The 18090-nt window shown below is 34.4% G+C and overlaps 1 protein-coding gene across 2 annotated transcripts in view; it reads right to left on the bottom strand.

The window, feature by feature from the left end:
• The window catches only part of LOC128985086 (protein Fe65 homolog), a 127192-nt gene that overhangs the window by 95378 nt on the left and 13724 nt on the right, over nucleotides 1-18090 (bottom strand). Inside the window, exon 1 of one of the 2 annotated variants that reach the window (XM_054404465.1) lies at nucleotides 17682-17741. The exons of the other annotated variant lie outside the window; for it this stretch is intronic. The gene's annotated coding sequence lies outside the window, so the exon portion shown is untranslated. Of the gene's footprint in view, nucleotides 1-17681; nucleotides 17742-18090 lie in introns of those variants that run through there. 2 annotated transcript variants of the gene reach the window in all.

The raw sequence follows: 18090 nt of genomic DNA, 5'->3' as shown, positions 1-18090 counted from the left end.
TGAAAAAAATACTTTATAAAAGTTTTAAAATAATTTTTCAGCTGATCCTATGAATTTCTCTAACATTTTAAATTAATTGAGATTTAATCGCAGCTGATCCTTCTTTTGTTTTGATTTTAATCCCATGTTATTTAAATGGGCCAAAATCGTACTTTGAGGGCTTGCCAAGGGTTTATGGGTCAACGCACCGACTTGTGACCCTCAAAAGGCACATCTACACGCTAAGGGCTTTCAAACAACATAAAAAACATTAAAATTGAGCCAGTGGTTTGGGCTGTAGGTCCGTCAACATTTAAGGAGAAGAAGGAGAACACGGAAAATTTGTGAATTTTCAAACTAGTTTTTCTTGGCTCAAACACAACTTTTTTTTAAATTCTTTTTTTTTATTTTGCCAAGAATGATTGCCCCTATCCAGTGGATGAACAATTATTTTTATAGCTTTTGTTTCTTCAGAGCTATAGACGAGTAAAAAAGCCACTTTGTCACGTCATGTATATATACACTGCAGCAGCTGTGTACCGCTGGGGGACTTGGCGGGGCGGAACGCTGCCGCGTTCCTTAATATATGTTATATAAGGAATTATAGCGGGCATATTCTATCACAATTAGTAAGATCAAGTGTCCATGGCATTACGGTGAATGCAATGTGACACTTACAAAAACTATGAAAATATCCTGACAGACATCTTTTCAACGTTTTTATTCCTTACTTTGAGAGGGCGTGTTCTGGATTATAGCAACCAAAAATTATCATTATCTATCACTAAACCAAAACTTGTTATTCAAATGATCAACTCGTAATTTTTGGAAAAAAATATCATTTTTATTAACAATAACACGCCATTTTAGTAAATCGTAATATAATAAACGAACCAACTTTTAACGTAAAACGATTGCAACCACAAGCTATTGTGCAACCTATGTACAACTTCCCCGCAGGGACGGTTATGCAGCACAGAGTACATTGTAACTGCCACACACCCCCCCCCCCCCCCCCCCCAACAAGCTACCCCTAACACTGGGTGAGAGGTCAAAATTGCATTTCCTGAAGGTTAATTGGAGGGGCTGGGGTGACGTAAACACAACTGTTTTCCTTGCTTCTTGTTCCACTTTGCTTAAACAACTCGGGGCTACTGTTGTTGCCAACTCATTTGTACGTAATGGCATGGTTTGCACCCTGAAGACTATTTTAGTATTCTATACTGTGACTACGTAGATGAAATCAAAGTTTTACAATGAACATAGAGGATGCTATAATTTAATTTAAGTTGTCATTTCAGTATTCCCATAGTGAACATGGTGTACAAAACACCATTACAAAGCACACTGTGACGGGTAGTCTTCAATCTTTAAATATTAATCGATGTAGATATGAACTATGATCAATTGCAAGACAACAATTTACGCAGTTATATTGAGCCACATACAGAGCTTACTGATTCCTGGTGTATAAAAAAAACTCTTCGGGGCAACTTATTGTAAATTACAGAATATTTGATGCCACATTAAATATCACCTTCATTAACACAAGATGAACGCGGTAGGTACGTTAAATGATGGTGGGTTTTGTTCTGGAAGCTGCGGTTCAAATTTTGCTTGCAGCTAATAGTTTTCAGCTATTATAGAAGCTAACAACAATGTAACGCCTCAACAACCACCTGCATATTTATGCAGGGTCGGTGATATGCAATATGCATAGCGTTGAACCGTCGTAATAACTCGCCGGGGAAACTGCCTAAATACCCTCTTAATATGGTAGGTAATAAGCACCTGTTATTACCTTATTAAGGTGGTTAATTTTTTAATCTTCTGTGCATATTACCGTAGCTCGGTGGTTTATTAAAACGGAAAACAAGAAATGGAAGGTTCTTTTTTTGTCGATCGTTCCTTGGGTTTTAAAACTCCACGACAATTCAAACGGTAGAATGTAGAACACTACAAACATGACGCTCGACTGGTAACCAAAAGCCATACTCCTATTGTATTGTAAAAGGAAAGACAAGCGCGGCGCTAGCAGCAATACAGAGCCAGGCGCGTACTGCGTGTCTTGCATACATCGAGAATGAAGGCGCCAGACTCAAGAGAATTCTACGTCCTCACTACTTCACAGAGTATAAAATAGCGCTACTTTGACACTATTCTACCTCAAAATCTTTGAATTTCAACCTTCCATAACCAAAAGCTGTTGGTCCGATTTACTTAAGAAACATGCTCATCGTATTTTGTATAATATGAAGCTTTTATGACTAATGTACGGTTACGCATGATTACACTGATGTCAACAATGATTCTCCTTTATTATTTGGTAGTTTTTTTTTTTTACTTTGTTTTTTCCTAAATAACGTCTGATCAGCATCATAGGTACGTGTTTTCTGTAAGTAAATATATTTGTTAAATGCCCGTTATTACTGGAGAAAATCTATAACCATTATAAATATTAAATATTAATATTTACCGTCTTCTAACTGTTTAAGAGTTCAGTGTAAACATGCCTAATTGTAAAGAGGTATTTTATCACATTCGCTATAAAGAAGTAATCAACAATAATGTTTCACTTATTAGAAATAGTTGATTGGAGAACAAGAAACGTGTAGGTATGTAGTAAACAACAAAACTCCTGTGCATAAACCTGACAGAACATGCATCACAACGTTCTTAGCTGTAATTGAGCATGTTAAGCTATGGTAGTACCCTTTATTTTGAGTAGTTTAAACACATAGTAAATATAATAAACTGGAAATACTGTAGGTGACCCAGTTAACAGTACGTAGATGCTTTTACCGCTTTAATATTTCTATATTCATACTGATTAAAAATGTGCAACTGCATAAAATGCATAATCGTCAATATACACTCTTTACAGAACGCCCAAACCGTAAAACGTTGGAAGCACAAGCAAAGCACTAATCAACACAATATTAGCCTCGCTGAAAAATGAACAAGTCGAAAGTGTGTAGGGGAACAAAACAATGGCAGCGGGGTGGAGCATTGAGGCTGGGGGAATACAGCGAGCTGCCCCTTTATTGAAATTTGATACCACACTGCCTCGGGCTTATCTTATTTGTCGGGACCAAAGGTGTTTCCGATAGACGAGGGTTGTGTACACGCGAGACGACGTTTATATAACACTAGTAGCTGTAGTGCTTGCAACTGTGTGAACCTTAAATTAAAAAGACAAATCTTTACAGCATCTATTAATATTACCAATCATTGTAACATATTATACGACAATAATTACACATTTCAATAAGGTTCAAATTGTTGTCCGAGGCATAACGAATAATGCAAAACCCTTCTTCCAAAGACTACTTCGTAGCTGAAAACATCACAGACAAGCTTAATATGAAAATACAAATAAAACGAATGTGTTATAGAGGGTGTGTTGCCAGCGTACTAGTTAGTGTCTCGGACTTCGGTGCGGGAAGGATGGGTTCGATTCCCGGCGTGCCCAAAACATATGGGTTTGGCCTACTTTCCCTAAAAGCGTTTAAATAACATTCTCTGTTACATCTCCTCTGAAAAATGTAACCAGTGTAGACAAGAAAAAAATATCAACTTAAGGAATTAGCTGTTACATTACCATTCACATTTACTGGTAAAAAATAAGTTGGTCAGCAGCACCTGGCCTTTTAAAATCACTGTCTATAAATAAATCAAAGGCTAGAGGGAGGAGCGCCTAAAGGAAACATAAATTTAAATTTGTTACTGCACTAGACTATACTCTTTAAAAAGGCACCTAATTGTAAAAGTCGTCAAGTGGGACAGGTGAAACTGGGTTGTTACCTAAAAAAATATATAGATGGATCGATTTATTGTTATGAAACCCATAAAATTAATAGTAACAAATCTAAAAACGTAAAAATTTCAGTGAAGATCTACAGAAAGAATCATTCTCGAGACTGATAGGTATATGAAATATGGCGTAAGTGATAACACTTAGGAGAAAATAAGTACAGAATCGAACAAAACTGAGGGTGGGGGGGGGGGGTTTGAACTTTCATTATTGTACCGTATTTACAAGTAATAACAAGCATGAAAGATTTTAAAAGCTAACAATATTCTCTAAAATAGAGTAGTATGCGTTATAAACGTTTACTCTAGCGTTATAAAACGCATACATGAATAGCTACAACAGCCACTGACCATTGGGCCCAATCACAGATACAGTTTACATATCGTTGTTTTGACAGAGTGTGTTACACAGTTAAAGTTGCAATGTGGCTGCACAGTAGTTTATTGACCATTCACAGGGTAAGAGGTGTATTACGAGGGTATTTAGGCAGTTTCCCCGGCGAGTTATTACGACGGTTCAACGCTATGCATATTGCATGTCACCGACCCTGCATAAATATGCATGCGGTTTGACCACCAACCATACTGCACTGTTAACCATCTTATATTGTAAGGATTGTAATGTCAGCTTGTGCATACTAAATGCATTGAACGAGCTCCAACCTAAAGGTGAGTGAGCGTAGCGAACAAACTTCAACCAGGACGTGATTGAGCCATGCGAACGAGATAATCTTGAAAATTAAGAAGTTAAACGGGGCAAAGCCCGCGGGTTACAGCTAGTACTCAAATACTTTTTAAAATACTTTCTTAATACTTTTTTTATGAAATGGCAACCATACGAATGTAGGTATTTGAAGCTAAGTATGAATGGAGATGAGTGTAGAATGAGTGGAGCGATCTTGTAGTCTTGTTAGTAACTAAGGCCGAAATGTTCCTTTGACACAGCTGTTAACTAATTGTTGATCCAGCCAATGGATCAATAATAGCCCAGTCAATGAATGTTTTTTATCGCAACTAAATGGTGGAAAGCTGGATTTTTATATGTGATAGAACCACATAAGAGGTGTATTTTCCCAAAAGTCCCCACTTCTACCCCTTGAGCTTTCCCCCCCCACCCCCCTCCAAACATAGAAATTGCAGTGATTTACTTAATTGATCATAATTCGAATGTTATGTAAGCTATCGAGCTGCAATTTGTTTTATTTTATTTCTGATTAGTGGTCCTACAACCTTTGTGTTTATAACATTTTTCTAAAACCAATACTTAGGGAGATATAGAATTTAAACTTCGTTAAAAGCTTTGTTTCAGAGTGCAAAATCTTGTTTTTCTCTATGTATACTTTTAAATATAAATAATACGCAAATATGGTTCAAACAAAAGTTTTAGTACGTTTTTCAAGGTTTACAAATATATTATTTGTTAGTCATCTAGGTGACCGGGTGAAGAGCTGAGCGTCGGCAAAGTGAGCGCGTGCGCGCTAGTTGAACACCTCTGCGCTGCGTCATCGCATCTAGCCCAGCCAATAAACGCACCAACTGCCTTTTTTCGTCGCTAAATAGTGGAAAGCTGAGTTTGTTATATGTGATAGAACCACTTAAGACGTGTATTTTGCAAAAAGTTTCTGAATCTCCCCCCCACCCCCTCCAACCACCTCCAAACCTGGAAATATCAGTTGAGGCGTCGAGAGGCCAAGGGAGATATGTGACTTTTTAAAAAATGTTGTCATGGTAACGGGTTTTGTTAAAAAAAGGTGGAATTTCAACAAATAATTCACTTATATCCCTTGGCCTCCAAACTAAACACCTAAGAGCTGGAAGCCAAGGGGTATAAGTGAATTTATTTTTATTTTTATTTTATTTTTTATGACTATGAAAAAAATACAATGACATTTTTTAAAAAGTCACATATCTCCCTTGGCCTCTCGACGCCTCAGTTGTTAACTTTACTGGATATAATTCAAATTCTACGCATGTCATGTAGTGAAATTTGGTTTAGTATTATTTATAATTAGTTTATCTACAACTGTTGTACTAAATATTTTCTTATAAAACTATATCCAAAGAGATATAACGTTTAAAATTGTTTTTATAATGTTTATGTTTATGAGTACACAATTTTGTTTTACCCTATATATATTTTTTTCCAAATAAAATACGCAAAATGTTACAAACAAAAATTTTAGTATGTTTCTTAAGGTTTATAAATATATATTTGATTAGTTATCAGCATCCGCGCAGCCCCGCCCGTCGATACATAGCCTAATAAGGACCGGCACCGCTAAGTTCTCAACTGTTTTATATAAATCCTAAGACTTCCTAATTTGTAGCCTACATTACTACCAAAACAATCTGTTTCCAAGCTAAACCGTGACTAAATGAATCACCTCACGGTCAGTAAAAATTTTTTGTCGACTCACTAATCCTTGATACAAACTGCGTCCTATCGTTGATATGTCTCTCTCTTCACGCTTCCCGCTAGCAAATAAAATATTGCTGCTCTGCCATGAGTTGTAAGCCTGTGTTTAAATAATATCACGAACAACGTAGAAAACTGTCGGTAGTATTTATAAGCCATTTTTAATCATGGTAAGGAACACAAATTAAAACCAGTCAATGTTAAAACTAACTTTTTTATTTTAAAACACTTAATAAGCGCCTTCATCTTTATTAGCGATGTTAAACGTTTGCATAATGTCTACCAAAAACCAATAAACAACTATTATGCTGACTAATTTTTTAGATAACATGAAAACAATAAAATATTAGAGAACAGATCCTCACCAAGATTCACAGTATAGAGTCTCTAAAAATGATTGATCTGGACCACGTATTAGTGCCGTAAAGCAGATTCGTAATACATTGCTGCCAATTTTTAATAAAAAACCCTCAATATGATTGACACATCTACACAATATGTTAAGAAATTTGAATAATCTGCCTGTATGTATCCCGTAAATAGTCTGCCTGCATGTATGGGGACACAAATAGTTTTTTACTTACTTATTTATAAATTTTGGATATATGCCTTATTACATTAATTAATTGGAAAGTAAATAAAAGAAAATACGTCTAATAGTCTAACACTTAAAACATTAATTTACACTTATAATGTTACTGACAATACTGTAAATATACATAAAAGATGGTAAGTGGTCGTCGATTTCGATTCGACACTCCAATCATCCTCAGACCCATAGGCGAATTGGATCATCTCATCATTGGGTTCAGTATGTTTCTTACCCAGCTTTATGTAATGTAATATATGTATCCATGTATATTATTGTCAATAGGTTTAGCCATTGACAGAAATAATTAAATAAATTATTATTTTAAATGATAAACGAGATAAAACCAACAATAAATTTAAGAAATGTACAAATGATTAGGTTTCATCTAATTAGTATTTTTTTCAGTTTACTATTTAGATCTTTACTGACCGCGAGGCGCAGTTAGTAAAAATCTTGCGGGGAACAAAGCGAGTCCCATTGGTGGTAGATAATGGAAAGCACATTGTAACGTAAGGAAGAGCAAAGAGTATGTTTATAGTGATTTTTAAAGTGTTTATAAAGGCCTAGTGTTATATACCTCAATCTATCAAACTTTCGTTGGTCAAATATGAAGAAATCAAGTATTAAAAGTATTGCAAGTATAACAAGTAAGTAGGTAGAGATTAATTTACCTGAACCAAAACTGGTTATAAAAAAATTATTGGGTTCCATCTAAATAATAATTGTTTTTACTGTTAACGGTTAAGCTTGGATACAGATTGTTTTGGTAGTAAACTAAAAAGTACAAGGCCATAGCATTTGTATAAAACCTTTGAGAACTTAAGCGATGTCGTTGCCTATGACGCGACGCATCGACGGGCGGTGCTGCGCTGCGCGGAAGCCTGCACCCGGTGTCTTTGCCGACAATGCCGACGCCCCACACTACATCAGTTTTTTTCATATGACTAATCAAATTATATTTATAAACCTTAAGAAACATACTAAAGTTTTTGTTTGAAACATTTTGCGTATTTTATTTGGGAAAAAATATATAGAGGGTAAAACAAAATTGTGTACTCTTAAACATAAACATTGTAAAAAAGTTTAAATGTTATATCTCTGTGGATATAGTTTTATAAGAAAATCTTTAGTACAACAATTGTAGATAAACTAATTATAAAAAATACAAACCAAATTTCACTACGATGGCATGCGTAGAATTTGAATTATATCCAGTACAGTGAGCGACTGTAATTTCCAGGTTATGAGGTGGTTTTGGGGGGGGGGGGGTTGGGGGGGGAGAATCGGGAACTTTTAGAATATACACGTCTTAAGTGGTTCCATCACATATAACAAACTCAGCTTTCCACTATTTAGCGACGAAAAAAGGCAGTTGGTGCGTTTATTGGCTGGGCTAGATGCGATGACGCAGCGCAGAGGTGTTCAACTAGCGCGCACGCGCTCACTTTGCCGACGCTCAGCTCTTCACCCGGTCACCTAGATGACTAACCAATAATATATTTGTAAACCTTGAAAAACGTACTAAGACTTTTGTTTGAACCATATTTGCGTATTATTTATATTTAAAAGTATACATAGAGAAAAACAAGATTTTGCACTCTGAAACAAAGCTTTTACCGAAGTTTAAATTCTATATCTCCCTAAGTATTGGTTTTAGAAAAATGTTTTGAATACAAAAGTTGTAGGAAAACTAATCAAAAATAAAATAAAACAAATTGCAGCTCGATAGCTTACATAACATTCGAATTATGATCAATTAAGTAAATCACTGCAATTTCTATGTTTGGAGGGGGGTGGGGGGGAAAGCTCAAGGGGTAGAAGTGGGGACTTTTGGGAAAATACACCTCTTATGTGGTTCTATCACATATAAAAAATCCAGCTTTCCACCATTTAGTTGCGAAAAAGGCTGTTTTATTGCATTCATTGACTGGGCTATAAGGTAAGGACAAATAAGGTACCCAGTTTATAGTGGAATCCGAACCACATTTTTGCCTTGTAAATTGTAATTTACGGATTGGTCTAATTATCAAGATAGCACCGCGGATCGTAGTTGTACTCACTAGTGTGGACGTTAATCCACACCAGGGAGTATCGCATCCTCAGTTCATACCTATAAATATCCACAATTCACGACCTCCTAGTAGTTAGAGATTACAGGACGACGCCACCGTTCCAGGCATAACATACAAAAAGGGAAACTTTTTGGGATGTAAAAGGGATCTAATACACAACCAATACTATGTCAGCGTACTTAACATCTCAGCTTATAAAATCTTTATTTTTAACTTAATAGTTTAATTTTAACTGTAGCAGAAAAATTGTGTTCAACAAAACTATAAATTACGATATTTAAACATCTTAGAGTAAAACAACAACATACTTGCCCACTCTATGCAATGTTATGCTGGATAGTTTGAAGGCAATACACACAGCCATAACTCCAGAGGTAAGTTGCCAGTTCGTAGCATTACAGTATTTTACACCGACGACGTCGAGCATTACTCTTGTAACCACACGAACTTTTATTACTTCCAAACTTAAACTAAATTGTGATGCCCTCGTAGAAGAAATGTTTTATACCGAATTTACCTTCAGTTAGTCAGTCTTACTGGTAAAACCTAGGTCTGAGACTAATGTACTTTTCATTGCTTATTAGGGTCCTGAAAATCAAAAAGACAAAGTGTTCAAACTATGTATGGTTTAAATTTCTACACAGCATTTGTTTTTGCCTTTAACTTTCCACTTTTAAGATTTCAAATCCAAATTTCACTATTTAATTGTGTAAATTATTTCACAACAGCCGTATTCGGGAACGATATTTTAAAAAGGTGTTACCTTCTACGTTATTGTTAACCATAGAATAAACTACTGTAGTACATTATTATGGATAGCTTATTTGGATATCTCTTCATAAAATTTTGTAATATTCTAAATTTTATATAATATTTATTTTGTTCCTCGTATCAGCATTTTGTTCTTTTTAATGGGTCTAAGCGTGCATTTTCTGTTGTAAACCTGATTTTATACAAACCCAATAATATAACTGGTGATTCAGTTTGTATGCAGGTTTGCTGCAACATGAATGGATTATCTTTCGTACATAAATAAGATACTCTACTTCTTTGTGTACGAAAGTGTCAATTTATTCACTTTATTCTTGACTATGACACTGTACTTATATTGTAACGTGTTTAGTACATTGTAGGAATTATTGTATTTTGGAATTAAATCATATTTAGCATACCATTTTTTTTTTTATATTGTAAAATTATAACGTAAACTAAATGACAAAACCGTAATTGTACATTAATTTTAGAGTAGTTTTATTAAAACTTTGTATTATGTTTATTTTGAATATTTAAAAAGAAATATTGATGCGTTGAACTTTTGTGTATATCAAATAAAAGCTGGTTTAATCTGAAAACACGTTTTTATGCCAAAAAGAAACTCCGTTTAACAAAATAATTATAATCAACCGGAAATTTAATACTTGAATGACAAATCTAGATTCCACACCAAAACAATAGAGAGTTTTTATGATTACAACCCCGAGCAGAAAGAACAACATCGTGTCAAAGTTTGATAAGTACTGCGAAGTTTGCTATGACGGGTGACATTTCCACAGAGTTTGTTGTAGCATTTTCTGCAACACAATTTGTTTTATCTCAATACAAATATATCCTATCTAACTTCTCTCGAAATGTATACTCTACAATATGTTTGTATGCTTTATTGCTAGCTTAAATTACTGCTTTTGTTGAATTAAAACAGATTGAGTGTTGAATTTAAGCAAGTTCAACGTAAACGTTTTAAAAAGCTCCATGTATAAAACTGTAAATTAAATTTTAAAGATATTTAAACATGAGGTTAGTTTTTAGGGGGTTGAGACATCAAAACGAACCAACACGGCCGTTCCACAGTATAAAAGTGTTCTTTTGTTTTTCGATATAGTCGTAAAAATGTACTATTTTGTGGCTGTGTTGGCTTTCTTATACCCATAGCCTCGGCTAAGTCAGGGCCTACTCACCTTCCTTACATATTGTAAATTTGTATCAGTACACATATGCCCTTGTACAGAGGGAGGTTGGGCAATCTATAGCCGAAGATAGCCGATGATACCCGAGTGTTGCCGACCACCCACGGTGTGTTATGGGCCTATCGACTCAACCTTCCCCACAGTAACATATTAATTGACTGCTTTTGAATGACTGCTGCGGGCTTTTGCACAACTAAAGAATTGTTTGAGTCTCTGCAACGCCTTTGTATTGTTTCATTAGTCACTTTTACTTCCAACCGAAACTCTTCTAAACCTTTTTATCCATTTCATTTTTAACTTATTTGTGTTTAAACAATAAGAACTACTTGTGGTATGTTTCGATTTAAATCAATTAATTTTACGTAATTTAATGGACTATTACGTAATTCCTATGAATAGCCTGCTATGCATTCTTCAAGTCGAGTTCCTCTTATTTTACTATAAGTTACTATAAGAGCAAATAAAAACCTTTAAGGAAAACCTTGTAGTCTTTCATATATGAATGATTTGATTCTTTTAATAATTTTGACACCCTCTTAATGACGTTTTATTAAGTAAGTAAGCAAAGAGTTTTTTTGTTTTTTTTACGTGATACAAATTTTGAGTGGCCTATTCATAATATGTACATCTATTTATACTGTAGCCTACATATGTGGTGGTAAAAACCTCTCGCCTTTTGCCGGATCGGATTAACGGTGTTCACTGTGCCACGATAGCAGTATCAGTATATATCACGTTGGAAATAAATAGTAACACAATATACACTCACTAACGGTTCACATGTTCTCAACAAGGTCATCGTTGATGGTATATTTAGAGTTTATTGTGGATGGGTCAGTCATTACACCCTGTCCACCACACATTGATTTGCTGTCAGTATTTATCTGTTGTCAGATAACCAGTCCGCGTGGGACACTGTTCATTGTACTTCATATTCTCGTTATTGAGTTATAAAGGGTTCGATTGGAAATTCGTTTTCCATACAAATGGTGCTTGTTCAACTCAATTGTCAAATAACAAAGTAAAATGGTACTAAACTGAATATTAAAAGCATGAACTGAAGTATGTTCAAGAGTAAAAATGGGTTTATTACAAAAACGAAATATAGTAAAGCTATTTCTTTCTCTTGCATATAGTAATGTGTATTATATATTTCTTGATTACTTTTAAATCACAAAAAATACATTAGTCTGTATGCAAGCAGTATTGAAGAAAACATTCTAATCTCGTTATCCACTTAACAAGCCAATTTAGCTTTACTAGGATAATACATTTCCCGTAGACACAAGCCAAATTAAAAATATGTATATCGATAAAACTGAGATGGTTTAATGACAGTAGCAGATCTAATAAACAATTATCATAGTTTTTATTAAAGTCTTACTTCATTATGGAGTTAGCTACGAATTTAGCATGGGTATAGAAATATGTCTTCCTGGTTGTATCTTTCATATAAGACATAATAATAATTAAGTATCACAGGATCAACTACGTATGGAAGGTAACGTAGCGTTACCGCGTACAGAGACAGAGACCTCGGGTTTAGTAAGGTTCCTAATCCATCATTTGATGTCCCCGTTGTGTCGGCGCGTCAGAGAGAGATACTGCAGAAGACACAACAGGACACGTACTTTTAATTTATTAACTTCGAGACCTATAGTTTTTTTTTTCGAACCAGAGACGATATTAATGTATTTAGTAAACAATAAGTCAACTACGTAACGATACATAATCATATATCATACATTGTAACCACTTATTAGTATAAACTGTGTATAAACTTTTTGATGTATCGTCGTTGTATTTATTTTATCTTATAGCCACACCAGAGACATTTTATAAAGAACATGCACTAGAAGGTAAATATCACTTATCTCTCAAATGATTGTGGATGATGTATGTTTGAACCCGTCCCTCTCGTACCCAAGTACAAGGCGATATCATGTAGAGTAGCAACAAACCCCAAATGTTGCTTTCAACCATTGAGTAAACATTGTGTATTCTATTTCTGTTTATTAATTGGTCAATGTTTTGGTCATATTTAAGATTTAAGAGTCACAAATCCATGTAATATTGCCGGCAATCGGCAAAGTATATAGCCAGGTATTCTATAGAATTCCTAGAAAGAAACAGGCAAATATTTAAATAAAGCTTATTATATAGTTTGTCTAGACATTCTATAGACAAACACAATGGCGCAACAGGCAAAGTAAAAAAAATCGATGTAGTAGGATTTTTTACTTTTGTTCCCTTGTTTAGCATAATCTAATCTAAAATAAACTTAACCTAATCTTACAAATATACAAAATATTTCATTTTTCCAAAGAACTTTTTTTTAATTTTGCTTCCTTTTTCAACATTAGCATAATCTGAAATAAACTAACCCAACCGTGTAAAAAAATGTTCCAATATTGTAAGTAAATAGATTTTTTGCTATAAGCTAATAAGCTATTAATATTTTACAAAAAAAACTTTATTAGTTTCCTTGTAGGAACAAACCTAGGTAATCGTTAAACCTAATGCTATTCAAATAAATTTAATTTAAAATCGAAATAGACAAATGGAAATTCGCTTACTCTGCAGGTTTGCTGCGGCGGGGGGTATTTTATAAAATAGTGTCTTGAAACAATAAAGAATGAACGTTTTGAGGCGTTTTAACCTGCATAATGACCGGTCTACGCCAATTAATTAAGTCGGAGGCATTGATTTTCTGTCGCACCTTCTGTTATTGTGTTCTATATAGGTCACGGCTACGTTGTTGTTGTGTTTTTTTCTTCTACACTATCGGATAGCATGTGTCATTGTGGCATGTCGGAATTTTGTACCTTCGTTTGTCACCACCGTTCTCGTGCGAGTGTAAAAACCATACAAGGTTAAGTTTATCACCGGCACGATACAACACATGGTTGCCTTTTATTTTTGGAGTAGACCATTAGATGGAGAATTAGAATGCGTTTTTTTGCACAAGCGATTAATTCATTGTACCATTATGTCTCAGTAGGACACAGTACATTTATTATAGTGATCATTTTCAAACTCATTCGTTGAGGATCAATATTTATGGTTGAGTAACGGATATGAATTAGCTATATACCTTACAAGTGTAGTAAGAGCGTTTTTACATCACGCAGGTGAATGTTGTGCAACGAACGGAAGCGAATTGCATAATTTACCTAAGTGATGTAAACATGCTCTTGCGTAACGTGTAACGTACAAGATTTTACCTGACACGACAATATACAGGAGGTTACGAACAATATTTTTTCATTATCCATTTCACTCATCTTCTAACAGTAACGTTCATTTACAAACAAAAGCTAGGTTAGGAAAATTCTTCATAACATAACAATAAAATTTAAGCGCACAGCTGATTTCTAGCGTTAAACGTCGTTGGCTCCATAGAGGTATATTTTTTAAGTTAGGCACTCAATGTTATTTAAATGGGCTTCATTACCTCACCGAGTGAGTTTTTTTTCAACTTTACATCACTCGAGAAGTAAATAAGTTGTATACATCACGCTTGTGATAGGGAAGTTTAACATGTCGGGTTAGGTAATAGCTATTTAGATTACAAGTGTAGTAAGAGCGTATTTACACCACGCAGGTGAATGTTGTGCAACAAGCGGAAGCGAGTTGCATAATTCACCTAAGAGATGTAAACACGCTCTTGCGTAACATGTAACGTACACGATTTTACCTGACCCGACAGTATACATGGGTTTACGTACGTACAATATTTTTCATTATCCATTTCACTTATCATCTAACAGTAACGTTCTTTTACAAACAAAAGCTAGGTTAGGAAAATACTTTAAAGCATAACAATAACATTCAAGCGCACAGCTGATTTCTAGCATCTGGTTTATTTTTATTGCGTTATTATGACGATTGTCATTTTCCAGCATTTAAACTATTTTGAGAAGAGGCACCACTCTTTTAATTATTGTCTATTATCATTACCGCCCAATAGAACTTAAGCGTAGCCAAACCTGAAACATGATTATCATATTATTTCAGGACTTACAATTTACGGTAATATGAAAGTATGCTTACAGTATCAAAACTCACACACATAACATTCTTATCGATAAGCTAAACACAGATTTAAGACATTTTCTGTCCTATGTCCGGTATATCAATTTCTTAATATTTCGTTGGTAATTTAAAAGCTATTATTACTAAATGAAACGATGTATTTGTAGTGCATTACTTGATCTCTGGTATTGAAAGAAAATAGTAAAACTCACTTGCATTGGATAATGGAGAAAACATGCAATACCCATAAACCGGTTAAATTATGCATACGTTAAATTATGCTTCAGGTTTTAAAATCAGATAAGAGGGCTACTCTCAGTATCCAAAGTCCATGGACATACACGATGATATTCAGTAATAATATTATATCATCAACAGGCTTGTTCCCATCATTAGGCACCCATACTAATAAGTATCAACTGTATTTTGCAGTACAGTATCACTTTTAAGCCATACCCTCCATTATTGCATCCTACTCGCAACGCCTGAAAACATAAAATATTACGGCTAATCGTTTTATGTCTGAGTACATGTTTTCAATTGTATTTTTCATATAATGAAGAACAGTATGATGGACAAAGAACAGTACCCGTTTACTAATCCCACATTATGTAAAATCATTTAACCGCATATATTATACAGTACTCACATATCATTTTGTTACTTTATAACCTAATACATACTTGGCTATAGTATAAATTAATACAGTACACAAAATATACGATGTAGGTATATTTTGAATGTATTCCCAGATGTACAACTTTTGAAATTATCTGTGAATATAAAAGTATTGAATATAAACTAGCCCATGCACGATGTTAACTGCAATGGTAAAAATAAAGCCGGGTTCAAATACCAACCGAACAGAACTTAATTTTAAGAATTTTATATTTTTAACACAGACATCGACTTCAACAAAGGGATAATAATGTATAAATTCAATCAAGTGATGTACTCGGTATACAGCATTGATTTACCCGACAACTCTGATTTGGTGAAGCTTTACAAACCGTAGTCAATTGCAATACTGACGACAGCTTGTTAGTTTTAGCACAGTTTCTATTTAATAAGTGTCGTTGTTTGTCTAGTTATCGTGGAAGATTTTTAAAAGCAGCAGGATAAATAAACACTGTTTTATGGTAATAAATTGGTCCGTGGCCAACAGAATTTATTTTTGGATCCCCAAAAACCTGGAACGCCGTTCATTCTGATTGTTATGTATGTACCTAGTATTCGTGGTATGTACGATCTATACTACTACTTTTAGTTTAAAACGTATTTACACAGTACGTACTATATGTGCCTTTTATGACATGATTACTTTCATACAGATCGGATATGATGGTATATTTGACAAAAGTCCGATCATTGATCAAGTCTGGTAAACCCAAGTTTATATTAATTAGTTTACAAACCAGCCCAATCCAACCATAACAAGGGTTTTCGTCCATCAATGTTCGTGTTTTGCCTTTTCTTTGATTAAAAAAAAAATGAATGTGCCTTTTACATTTTCAATTATTTTAAACAGACAACGAAAAAGTACATTAATTAATTCAATGTCTATCATTGAAAAATAAAAAAGTGTGAAACGCAGTGTAGCCTACATTTTCCCAGTGTTTTCTTACGGGATATTTTCCAGTATTTCCAGTGTTTTTATTAAATACTACAGATTGCTTTGTTTTGGTTATATTATCTTGATACAATTTGGCATACCCAGGGTGTCCCACGTAAGGTGTGTGTCGGTTTAACCATTAACTATTGGATACTGAATGTTTGGCCCTAAATTAAATGGGGCCTTTAGTCTTAAACCCAAATAACAAGAATTTGATATAGGAAAATTAAGTTTTTTGTTATTTACACAAAAACTAAAAGAGATAACTAAATTTACGACTTCCAACTTTCCACAAACCAATCAAACTTCTGCTATTTGTAACAACAAATCAACATGTTATTCATTCAATATTATTTGGATTTGGCAAGAATTCAAGTGCTAATTTTCCTTTGTAATAAATATGTTTCAATAAATGCATTAAATATATATAAAATTCACTCAGTTTGCAGGTTTTCTGCGATTCATTATAATTTGTGTAACCCTTAACTGGCTTTGTAACGTCTTTGTAAACATAGGACACACTACAGTAAAACGAATTATTTTTAGGAATTGATACTGTATCTTCCCGATCTTCCGGTCGTAATTTTTAAAGACAGCGACAAAGTCTCTGTCTACATTATGCCTACATTTCTTGCTGTTATATTTTATGATGAAGATTAACCTGCATTGTATTTTTAATACATAGTTAAATTCAACTTGCACTTGTGCATTTGTTCTTGTTAATTTACTATTAGAGAACGTCCTTTCAGTGTGTGTGTGTGTGTTTTTTTTAATTTAAAATACTTCGAATAGTGTATTGTTATTAGTTATCGTGATAGAAACTTATTCTGCAAAATTAATATTTTGAAAGTTAGTAAACTACAAATCTTATTAAAAATATTCATACATGGAATGTGGGGTTGAATTTTGAAACTACGATTCTTGATTTACGATTTTGTTTGGGTTTGGATAGAAATCTAAATTAGTAAAATAAGCACTTTTCACAAACAATTAAACTTAAATATGAATTTAAAGAAATGAACTTAACATCACCTACTTTTATGATTTAAAATTCTACTGAAATTCCGATACTACACAGCAGAACGTAAAGTACACCCCCAAAACGCGCGGACCTCTTGAAATGTATTCAACCATCTACTAACACAGGAATATTGTAAATATAACAAAAATACGTAAGATGTCACTAGCATCGACTTACCTTTACACGTATCGTCCTAAGATGGACGCACGAAACATTAAAAACTCCGGAAAAATGCACAAAATAGAAGATAGCAGACGAGATCGACTAGGGAGGACCCTACTACACTAGCGCTGAGCGGCGACCGACGGAACTACGGATATTGATTGGGGAGTACTGAGCGTGAACATGGAACATGGAACATGGCGTCAGTCCGACGAGCGTCAATTATATAGATCGATGCCGTGGAAAATTGGCCACGTAAACTGATGAGATGCCATCGCCGAGTCGCGATTGGAAATGTGTAGCGTCAATGAAACGAAGAGGCTGAATCATTATGATGTAATGAATTGTATTCATGGAGAGGTCTTATCTTGGGGGGGGGGGGTGTTTTGCTCCCGAAATTTGTTGGGCAACTGAAATGTTTTTA

This window comes from Macrosteles quadrilineatus, unplaced genomic scaffold (assembly GCF_028750875.1).
Source record: "Macrosteles quadrilineatus isolate MER2022 unplaced genomic scaffold, UCM_ALF_1.0 Scaffold_2__2_contigs__length_208266976, whole genome shotgun sequence".
In the NCBI taxonomy this organism is placed as follows: Eukaryota; Metazoa; Arthropoda; class Insecta; order Hemiptera; family Cicadellidae; genus Macrosteles; species Macrosteles quadrilineatus.
The sequence above is the reverse complement of the archived record's forward strand: the minus strand, read 5'-3'. Positions and strand labels throughout refer to the sequence as shown.